Source organism: Triticum aestivum, chromosome 7D, assembly GCF_018294505.1.
Source record: "Triticum aestivum cultivar Chinese Spring chromosome 7D, IWGSC CS RefSeq v2.1, whole genome shotgun sequence".
Taxonomy (NCBI): Eukaryota; Viridiplantae; Streptophyta; class Magnoliopsida; order Poales; family Poaceae; genus Triticum; species Triticum aestivum.
In genome coordinates, this window is record NC_057814.1 from 30,108,549 (window position 1) to 30,120,620 (window position 12,072).

Below are 12,072 nucleotides of genomic sequence, written 5' to 3' on the forward strand. Positions count from 1 at the left end.
GCTCGTCTATATGTAAAATATTTAACATGTATTAAAAAATATATTCAAAACAAGTATTTAAGAATTGTTAATAACGTATTCTAAAAATGTTCAATGTGTATAAAATATGACTCTGTTGTACACAAAAAATGTACTGTTTGCAGTGAAAAAAGTAGAAATGTATTGAAAAAGATGTTCAAAACATTTATTTCAGAAAAATGTTAATCTTGTATTTGAAAAATGTTCAATGCGCATATATATTTTTCAAGTGTACACGAAAAAATACAATCTGTGCTGAAAAAGTGGACATGTATTAAACAAAGATATTCAAAACATATTTTTCAAAAGAATGATAATCATGTATTTGGAAAATGTTTAGTGTGTATAAAAAATATTCAGTATGTGTAAAATGAGGTCATTATTAGTACTATCTACCATTGGATCATAAAATATTAATGGCTCTTATTTGATTAGGAGCAACCTAAAGTTTCTCAGTTAGTAATATTATTACTACTAACACTAGTACAGAATCAAGTTTTGCAGATGATTTTTTGTACATGGGTTGGTGGCGGTAACACTAACCATACAAAAACCCATTGCCTTGAAGGCTGGAAAATTGCGAGCTGATTGTACCGAAGCTGGAGTATGTCTGGGGAGGCCTCGATGGAGGTCGATGGCGGCGACATTGCCCTCCCGGGAGCCGCCAGCCTCCCGGCCCCCAAGCCGCCTAGGCCGATGGTGCAACCATACTGGAAGTGCCATTGCGCTATCGCGGATGGGCTGATGTGCCACTGTGCCACCGCGGATGGACCGATCTGCCGCCGCCGTTGTGGATGAGTGGATTTGCCATGGCACCACTCCCGTTTGGTATAGTAATCTATCAATGGCTGTCACCGGTCAAGAAACGTAGAAGAGCCGGCATGCTCGACGAGGTTAACGTTCTGTCGATGGTGCTATAGTTTGGCTGGGGGTGGGGGAATGGGAATGGGAAGTGAAATTGATGGAAAATGAAGGCATGGTGCCTGATAACCCTTAGACAAATAGGAGGGAAAGGCTGCGCCATGGGTACCCACTAACCGCTTGAAGTTTCGATGGAGAAAATGTTGCTGGTTTAGAACCTAGAGGTGGTTTCATGGAACCAACCGCCTCCAATCTTTCCTGAAGGCGGTTTCACATTACCAACCACCTCCAGAGCTTTTAATGAAATAAAACACCGCCTCCGATATGGGTATATATAACAAGTGGCTTTCCAGGGGCTGCTTCTAATGCCTATTCTTGTATTAGTGTGACGAATTGTAGAATCTTGTGTCGTGTGTGACACACGCTCCCTTGTTATGGTTCATCAGTGTTGGGCTTAGTATATGTGGATGGTATTACACTAGTGTTGTCTACACTTTATCAGTTTAGCCCTCTGCTTATTCACTTCGGAACAAGAATGCAATGTTTATCTTCCATGAATTTTTCTACACTACGTCAACATTGTCGTTCGACTGCACCAACATCATTGTAACTTCTGTGAGATAACTTGCTTGTTCATTACATGATATGCATATCATACGTTTGTTGTAGTTATACTCCTTGGTATTTTTAGGAATTAACATGTTGCCTGTATTTTAAACATAGAAGCTTGTATTCATTGAGAACTTATCTCATGCAACGGTTGAATTAGTGCTACGTATGCACCGATAGATTCTTTTCCATTTGATAGAGAATAGATGGAACAGATTTATCACAATCAGGGCTGTCGGTACATTTTTTGTCTTGAACCCTGCAGAATCATTGAAATGCGTAAGTAGTCCTCAATCCTCAACAAACATACCGTCTCTTCCCCCATCTCGTCCCTCCTATTCCTTTTTTCGTGGGATTCGCTTTTTCTGTACCAAGTCGTCGAGCTGTGATCCATGGTGCTGCCAGATCTCTTCCAATCTCGATGGCGGCAACCACCTTCTGTGCGATCCCTCTTCACCCTTCCCTCCACCTCTTTCCCATCAGCTATTCCTCTACACGACGGTGCTGATTAGGGCTTGGCGCTGCCGACGGTACAGATGTAGCAGATGTCGACCCTCGTGATCTTGCCACTATTTTTCATTTCAGCAAATTGTGAGTTTCGGGTTTTCTGTTTAGAATTCCAGATGTTGTCCCGTTTCCTGCAAGCATGTGTCCTCGGTGTGAATGGTTCCATAATGTCTTGTTTGCCAGTTTCTTCAGTCTGGTAAAATTCCTTTGTGAAAATAAAAACAGGTTATCCTCAATTTCAAGTAAGAATTCTGACTGAAAAGAGTAATCAACCAACAACCAGTGGATTAGAGCCCAAACTTCCATTAATTCGAATAAAGGTAAAATATTAGTATACTAGTACAAGTGCTCTGTGAAAAAATCATGAAGATATATCTTACTCCCTCCGTAAAGAAATATAAGAGCATATAGGTCATTATTTTAGTAATCTAACCGCTTTTATATTTGTTCACAGAGGGAGTATTATTTTTTGAAAGTTGGCTGCCCTTTTTTTTCTCATGTTGTCTTGCATGTGGATTACTCTTGGTTTACAACAATGAACCAACAATTATTTGGTCAGGAGCACGTCGGCAAGGTACCTCGTTTACTGATGTATTATTAAATATTGAAGTGATCTTCCCAAGTTTACTTGAATGAACTCATTTCATTGCCTCTTATTGTAAGGTTGTGGACCCCCAAGATGTCATTAGTGAGAAAATAGACTGAGCCATGAGAAATTATGCAAGTGTTTCATCGACGACTAAGGTGCTCGTTGAAATAGATTGCCAAATCCTATCTTTGTGGAATGAAGAGGGAAAACAGTTGGGTGTCAGATCACAATATGAAGTTTACTCTATCTATCTAGGACTAGGATTCAAGTCTCAGTTTGCATGACAAAATAGAAATGTTGCTGCAGACATCTGTACAAGAGAGGCAGAATATGTAATGTGTTCTTGAAGCAGATTTTCCAATTGTATGAAAAAATAAATAAATGAAGATTTGCATTATTATTTTTGCCAAATTCAGCAATGAGCAATCACACAACAGTTACATAAGCTGATACAAAAACACATCTTTTCTATTTTCTGAGGTGCTATGCATAGTTTAAAAAAAAGGTCGGTCAAACAAATGTATAAAGGAAGATGAGACATGCCTTCGTATACAATCTACAGTAGAGTAATACTACTACTTGAAAAGCAATAAAGAAGATTTTGATACATCTTAAACATTACATATTTCAGGTATGGGTCCTGTCAATATTTTTCTCAGTCCATCGTATACAAAGTCAGCCATAGATATTTCTCAAAATTCAGGTATGGGTCCTGTCAAGATTTTAATCAATTCACTCCTCTTGGGCTGCCATCCAGCTAATAATATGCTTGAAAATATATCGCTCCTTCATCAAGTTTACCAAACTAGCTTCATAGTTACGGCTGGTATATACAGACGGTTCAAGAAGCCAGAGTGAATGTCTTAAGCATTGAGATTGGCGTAGCTTGATAAATCGGCATTCCATTTGACTTTGCCGATAGCAGAGAGCTCGTCCTTGGCAGTATGCTTTGACAAAGCGACAGGGTTGCCAGGAGTGGTGTGGCCAGTGCCAGTAATCATAACGTCATCATCTTGATCATCAGCAGCCTTCGCTGGAGTTGGCGGTTTGTCAGTATCCTTAACCGGACTCGCCGGTTTGTCATCAGTTTGTACAGGGCTGGTTGGCCGGTCTGCATGGCTTGTAATGTCAACTTGCACTTGTTCAGCAAGGAAGTCATGGTCTTGAGGCGGCGGATCGTTAAGCATGTCGTCAGCGTCGGTTTCTTCCGGATTTGGAGTTGTCTTCGGTTCAGCAGCTACATTATCATCAGCTGGTTTGCTTAACCAAGCCTTCTTGCTGGGTCTTGGCTTGGCGCTGAGAAAAGATAAGACATAAGGATCAGTACAGTATGTAAAGATAACACATCAAGAATAAAGACATGTGCATAGCTCACCCAGGAACTGTTTTGAGAGGTGGAAGCTGCGTGGCCGATGACTCGCCAGAGGATGAGTGAGAAGTACCCTGATAATTTGAATCAGACGGGTTAAGAGGCTGGTGGAAACAACCTTCTTTGGGCATGAAGTATCAATGGGATAAGAGACCTCTAATCGGCGTTTCCGAACCGGACTGTTCGGTAAACCGGCGGAGGTAACTACCTGGCCACTGTGCCGGGTTGTACGGCGAGCTTCGTGCTGCTGCGTCTTCAAAAGAAATTTTGGGTCCAAATAAGCAAGAGGGTGAGAAAATTTTACTTTCCGGTTTGCTTGACGGATTTTTTATGTTGGCAGAGGATCTGAATCGGAGGAAAGAATAGTTACCTCTACGTTCTCAGCATGACTGCCTTCAGCGTCGTCCTGATAATAATCATTGTCAATGAGATGTATGAAAAATGAACCAAGAGAGTCAAGTTCTACCTCTGGTTCCGGGTTACCCACATCGTCATCAGCTGGTGGATCGGAGGATGCAGTGGTCCTTCTCTTGGCAAGTTATTAACAACCTTGGTCTTTGGACGAACCGGCTTGACCGGTTTATCTTGCGGCTTCGCCGGTTTGTCTTGGGATGGTTTCTTGTTCCAGAATGGATCATCACCCTGTCAGAACATAATCACACTTTCAGAGAATATTTGGACAGAAGCAACTTCAGATAAAAAGATTATATGATTCTTGCAGCTGGCGTTTTGTTGAAGGTGCAGAAAGGGAGTAGTCCGGTTTGGGCACAGACAGCCTCCGGTTCGTTCAGTATCTTCTTCACAGCTTCAGTGACTTCTGCATCTGTAAGCTGAATGTCAATGTGCCGCTGAGCATCCTTCAAACTCCCCGTGTACTCACACATCAAACCGGGGCACCGGCTTAAGGGCAGAATACTCCAGCTTATCCAGCAACGAGCAAGATCAACTCCTGTTAAACCGTTTGCCATGAAGGCTGTCGACTTACGGAGGCTGTCGATGCAGCGGCCAAGGTTGGTGCAGCAGTCGAAGGTTGACGGCGGCAGCTGAGGTCGAAGGCTCGGGCGAGGATGACGATGACGCGAAGAGGCACGAGGGGGAAAATGGAAAGACCCCCTGGCCCTATTTATAAGGGAAATAACCGACAGGAACGAAAATTGAGGAGCCGAATTTTTGGATATGAGGCGGAGCTGTCGCCTCGATTGTCGGAGGCCCGTTAATGACAGGTGACATCAAGGCAGTTTACCATGATCCTAGAAGATGATGTCACGGTGGTTTACAAGATTGTATGAAGATGTTGAAGAAGAAATTTTCTAAAGTATTGAGGATTGACATGAACCAGTTCAAATCAATCTGGGGTCTAATATTGGGGATATTATCACTGGGTGTAAACCGACCAGGAGAGGCCAGGTTAACCCCATAAGTAGTTCATCTGTATCTGAAGCCCATGAAGACAGACGGTGACGCCTCATGAAGGCCCAGGGCCCAAAGCCGGTTTAAGGCCTGTAGACACAAACCGGCATTGATATGTAAACTTGTGTTGTAAGATAGAGGTAGCAGAGACCGAGCCGGACACGATTATGAGCCGGCCTCGGGATTCTGTAAACCGGCGGGCGTCAACCCATGTATATGAGGGGACGACCCGGCGGCGGTTCAGGGACAACAGACAACAACTCGAGACCCAGGCAAAGCGTATTCGCTCCCTGGTCATCGAAAACCCATCAATTTCATCACAACTAGACGTAGGCTTTTACCTTCATCGTAAGGGGCCGAACTAGTATAAAACTCTCTTGCGTCCCTTGTCCGCTTTAACCCCTTTAAGCTAACCCGTAGCGATGGCTCCACGACTAAGTCCTTTCTCTAGGACATCTGCCGTGACAAAACCACGACAGATGAGGAGGGGAGGCTCGCGGCGGGAGGATCTGGGAGCCCTCCCAGGCCGCCTCGCGGGTGCCGGCGCGGGAGGGTAGGGTTCGCGAGAGCGGGGGAGTGGATTCAGAGTATTTAACTACTTATCCCTATTGTAGTGGGATGCTTGCGTTATAGTCATGCAGTTCTAGCATAACGTATGATGGAATCCTTCATATGCACCCCTGAACTCTCGCATCATGCACATGCCATTTTGCCCACATGAGCTGCAATATTAGTATTACACTTGTGGCGTTGTTGGTTTAACTAATTTTTTCTGGGTGCACTGCCTCTTTATATATCTTTATACTATTTCCACAACTTTTCCTCCATGTGAAAATTAGCCAAAATTTTAGAGCGAACTGAAAATGATTATTTGCTCCAAAGTATACATGTGGTTAGCATGTTAACAACGGAAAATTATGTGCAGCTGACCAACACAAGAAACACTTACTCTTCATGAGCTACACGCCATTCAGCATTATCACGCTTATTGTGCAGCTATAACCGGCATTTTTTTAACATTGCTCACTCCATCTCTTTATATATTCTAAGCAACATGCACCTTTTCAGCTAGGTTCCTTCCGTTTCGTCATACACTACTACTGAACTTTTGATGTGTTCTTTTACTGGTGAGTTGAGATTTTAGAAGGAACTGAAAGGGAATGTGGACAAACCTCGCTCGTGAACTTGGCTCGTGCCCACTGAGAAACACTGATATTTCGACAGGAAACTGAGCTGGTGCAGATCGAAGATCCATAGAAGACTGCAAGCCCGACAAAATGGACGTAATTTTAAACCATGGAGAAGAGCTCAGTTATTTTATTTCAAGTGGGGAATGTTCCGAGTGATTCACTGTTTTATTATTCCGAGTAATTAGAGAATGTGAAAACATGATACTTTTTCCTTCCTCGAGATTATGTTGAAAAATATAATCGATCCGCACGATGTTTATACTATCAATTTGCCACCATCAATGAGAGCAAGTTTATTTCGTTGAGTTCCGTCCTTCCGTGAGTTGCGATCATGAAGGAAGGTGACATGCTGCAGTTCCACACCTACGGCGCCTGTCCGGGTCGCTGATAGACTCGGAGAGGCATAGAGCAGAAGGAGGTTGCTGGCGGAGCTGAATTCCTAGTTGGCGGCCACCGAGGACGTAGAACATGTGCCTAACGAAGGTCAACAGTGTCAGCTTGCATGGCCAGACTTACATGGTTTCTGCAATGGCAGTGAGGCCCTAACGCTAGCCAGCTAGTACGATTCCGACACTTGTAAATATATCTAAAAAAACATTTCTAATCACCTCAAAGTGCATTTTTTCTTCAACATTGCTTCAGAAAGAAAAATCATTTTCTTCTTCTGGTTCAACAAACTCTGGAAACAATCTGGTGTGTTGATGAGTATGTTGAGTCCCTTCATGCTTTTCTTGCATTCTGGTCATACTAATTAACTCCTCATGAGCAAGACACCATTCATCAGCATCATACTTTCTGAGTTGCTAAGTAACTGAGGTTTGACATATTGCTCATCTATATATATATATATATATATATATATATATATATATATATATATATATATATATATATATATATATATATATATATATATATATATATATATATATATATATATATATATATATATATATATATATATATATACACTTCTAGCCCATGCACAGAGTTTGTGTTTATGTTCCTTTAGTTGGTCCTGACTTTATAAGATGCTGAACTAGACAAACTTTTGGTGTGTTGTGTTTTCTTGCTAGTGAGGTGAGATTTTAGAAGAAACTGACAGGAGATATAGATAGTTGTTCAAACTACTTGTGTGTACTGCCCACTGCGGAACGTCTCGACAGGAAATTGTGATGCTACATATATGACCGGTTGTCCTCCCCGCACATAGGGTCCTGATCATGCCAAAAGAACAGTGCATGGTGCATTCAAAGTGTGCAGAGTGAAGCCATGATTTCGGTGCTCTAAATGCGTTTTCATCGTGTACTAGGTCACTCCTATTTCATAACACAAGTTAGTGTTTGCTTGGTTTTGTGTTACATATTATGAGTCAATAATGAGTTCAGTTAAATCATAATTTTCCAAACTACAGGGGTTAAGTCATGAGCATCTTTATATATACTAGATGACCCGGTTGCGCCGATGGCGCAAGAAGCCAGTTAGTAGAGATGTTAGTACTGAGTAAGTAGGAGATGTAGATGACAATGCAATGTTGATTGTATTATAAATAGCAGTGCAGATAGTAGAATTACTTGGACCAGTTTACAGAAACACTTATATAGAGGCAGCCTCACAGCTTATTTAGGCATCTTCTTTGTCTGATTGCATTCTTTAGAGGGTGTGAGCTTACGAATAAACAGAGTGTCACTGTCGGATAATGCTTGCATAGTACAACTTCAACTTACAAACAACACCGAGCATAGATCACCGGCAATGGCATGGAACGCAGAACACAACAGATGGTCTAATTTACATGTGCCATTGCCATTGTAACCAATACATACATATAGATGGGCACACTGCATAGTTCAATGTTAATCAACGAGACAGAAGAGGCACATGAATGATTGCACATTAACTGTCGCATTTATCATTGGATATTTAAGGAAGGTTGTTGTAGCCAGTAGCCTTGGCATCTTCAAAGGCATATAGGCTGTGAACGTAGAGCCTCTTTAAAATGGATAAACCCCTGCATTTTGAATCAGCTGCATATTGTCGTCAGTCAATTGGTCAAGATGAGCAATTTTATTGTGAATATCCAAAGCAGCCTTGCCGAGGTTGTTGTTGCCTGTAGAACTGGTTAAGCACACATCACCTTTAGCTATGTGATGAATCCCTGCATGAGTCTTTAACTTCATATAAATAGTCTCCAATGCCTTTGGTATCCATAGCGGCCTTGCTGAGGTTGTTGTTGCCTGTAAAACTGGTTGAGCATACACCACCTTTAGCTGCTATGTGATGAATCCCAGCAAGAGTCTTTAACTTCATATAAATAGTCTGCAATGCCTTTGCTAAGCTCTCTCATTTTCAAACTCAGTTCTTTGATTTCCAACAAACTCATGAGATGCAGTTCTCTGTCCTTTGTTTCCTACAGCTCGTTGTAATTATAGTCCTTCAACACCTTGCCACACACGGTCTCCATATATCTGATAACTCGAGCTGCAGCAACATCCATTGCATCTTCTAGGGAATGGTATGAATATCCACACAGTTGCATTGGTTCATCGTTGTGTTGCTGATGCTGCGTTCTGGGACGAAACTTGATTGTGACTGCAAATGTTTCTCCATCCTTGCAGCATAAGAACTGTGGCGCCGGGAGCTGCAGCCTAATGAACGTGACCTCGAGCATGAACTTGTCTGTAATGTCAACCACTTCCATGCCAGACTCTGTTCACACATAAAAAAACAAATGAAACACTGGAATCATTATATGTGTGAGTAACAATGATCTAAAGGTTGATACCTACATGGCATCTTTATAGGTCATCAAGCATATGTAGCTATTTCAAGTTTATGCAAGGTTCATGGCTTTATAGTAAATACTCTCGCAATGGAGGTACAAATACCGGAGAGATAATGTCGGCAAAGCTTCAGTTTTTTGATGAAAGTAAAGTTTCACTTATTTCTACCAATGTTTTAAATAGCCGGCTATAGCTCCGCTATAGCCCGCTATATAGCCTTTTCAGCAAGGTTCCGCTAAATGATCCTATGTACAAATAGCCCGCTATAGCCTGCTATAGCCCGTCATAGCTCCGCTATAGCTGATTTTGAGCTCCGCCGCTATTTGGCAATAGCCCGCTATTTAAAACATTGATTTCTACAGTAAGTATAAAAAGTAAACTGACAAATTACAATCGAAGCAGAGAATCATTTGCTAGAGTCAGAATGTTCAAAATTTACACTGTACTTTATAATGAATCATATCTAATAACTCTAGAACCATTTATCGACAATGAAGCTATCCTTTTCCTATATGAAGGTTGTAACTTCATTAGGCTTTGCATTATTGTTTGTAGGTACAAATAAGGGATAGCCATATTAAACCCATTAAGGAGCGCTAGAATGGTGGCCAACCAGCCACGCCACAGGGCGCGTGCTGGTTGGTCGTAGTGAGAAAGTTATTTTTTATTCTTTTTAGAGTTTTTTAACTAGAAGTCAGATTTTCTTTCCTTTTTGATAAAAGTTTTTCTTTTAGAGATGGATGTGATGTCCACATGACACGAAAATGTTTTTTTTAATTTCGAGACGAAGGTGAGGTGCACACAACTTCCTCTCAAGTTGCCCGCAATGGCGGGCCCCAACCACTATGTCGGTGGGAACGACACCTATGGGATCACTGGAATCTCTTCTACGGTCGGCGGGCGCGGGGTTGTGAGAAGAGCAGGTCCAGGAGCCAGCACAAAGATCGTTTATCCAGGTTCGGGCCGCGAGGATGCGTAATACCCTAGTCCTGCTTTGGTGGATGTATTCAGTGTTCTTGAGCTTTCGAACTAGCTACGGTGGCTGTGTAGTTCCAAAGAGCCGAATCCCTCTCCTGGTCGCCTCGGGCCTCCTTTTATAGGCAAAAGGGGTTGCCACAGTGGCACACAGGAGGTGGAAAGGTGTACAGCGCGCGAGCTTATCGCCCGGCGTTACAGGACAAAGCGCATTCAATGCGCTACTTAGGTGTCAAATAGCTTTATTGGGTACGGGAACGAGGCCCGTCCCGTCCGTCGCCACTCCGCCTCGCTTCGACACGCGCCCAGGCCATCAATGCGTGCGGTGCCATGTAGGCAGGCAGGCAGCTGAGGTGGCGCGGTGGCAGGGCCTTCACGAAGATCTGCATGCCACCACGCAAGTGCTTGCTGAGTTGGTGTAGAGGCCGCCCGTCGCCACGCAGGTGCCAGCCCAGCTGGTTGAGCTAGCAGCTGCTTGGGGACGGCGGTGGAGTCTTGTCTGGTGCGGGCCTGGCAGTGGCCCCGCTGATGCCCTCGGCAAGGGTCTTGCCGGGGGCCCGGCAAGGGTCTTGTCGTGGCGTTGCAGTCGTCCCCGGCAAGGCGCTTGCCGGGGGTCTTGTGGATCCCCTCGGCTAGGATCCCGCCGAGGGTCGTCGTCTTCTGGTCCTCATATGATCATGTGTGTTTATGATCTTGACAAAGATCTGCATGCCACCAAGGAGGTGCCTCCCGAGCACTTGTCCCAATGTGGTTGACTACGTTGGAAGCCATGGGCTCAAGGGTGGCGCGCTCCGCTGGTGTTGGGCGAGCTGCCCCGGCAAGGCCCTTGCCGGGGCTGCTGAGGCTGCCCCGGCAAGGGTCTTGCCGGGGGAAACCTGCTTCGGCCCTCTGCTCTTTGTGTCGCTGATCTTGGCGTTGCCTTGTTGGTCTTGTGCTTCGGCTTCTCTCCGGCTTCCCTTCTCTGCCCTGCTAAGTGTGGCCGTGGCGCGCGGCTCTGACTGCCCGTGCACAAGTAAAGGGGTCAAAGGGAGAGCCCCTACTGTTGTACACCGACAGGAGCCCCGGTAACGCGTGACAGTAACTGTTCGTCCGCTGCGCTTCCCCACGACCCGCGTTGAACGCGCGACGTGGAGGGTCGTGCATGACGTTGGGGTCATGTGTGGGGCGGTTCCCGCACGCATGCGTCACATCGTGGTTAATGGGAAAAGAGGCGGCCCGCGCCTTCCCTGTAAAAAGGAATAACCGTGGGCGCGCTGCTCATTCACCCTTCGCGCTTTCCCCAATCTCGGAACCGCCGTCCCCTTCTTCCTCCTTCTCAAGCTCTTGCCTTTTCTTGCCGCCGCCGCGCCTTCGCCATCCTCCATTCCTCGCCTCCCGCAGCCGCCATGGCACCCAAGAGCAGCATTCACCCTCCGCGAAGGCCGGCAAGGCCGCCAAGGGGCCCTTGTTTAAGTTGCCGGCGGGAGTGGTCCCGCTGTGCAACAATTCGCGTCGGAGCGACATCATCGCCATGATGCCGGAGTTCAACGCGCACGGCCTCGTCCCGAATTGGGCCAAGCCGCCGGGGGATCAGGTGCAGGAGTTTTTCGACACCTTGGAGGAGAAGTATGTCAGCGCTGAGCCGCGACTCGTCCTGGAAACCACCCAGGCGGAGCTGGACTATATCGCCACCAGGGCGGTGGAGGCGAAGCTCGCCGAGGAGGCCGTCAGCGCCTGTGGCGTGGAGGACAAGGCCGCGATGGCCGCGGAGGAGAAGGAGCT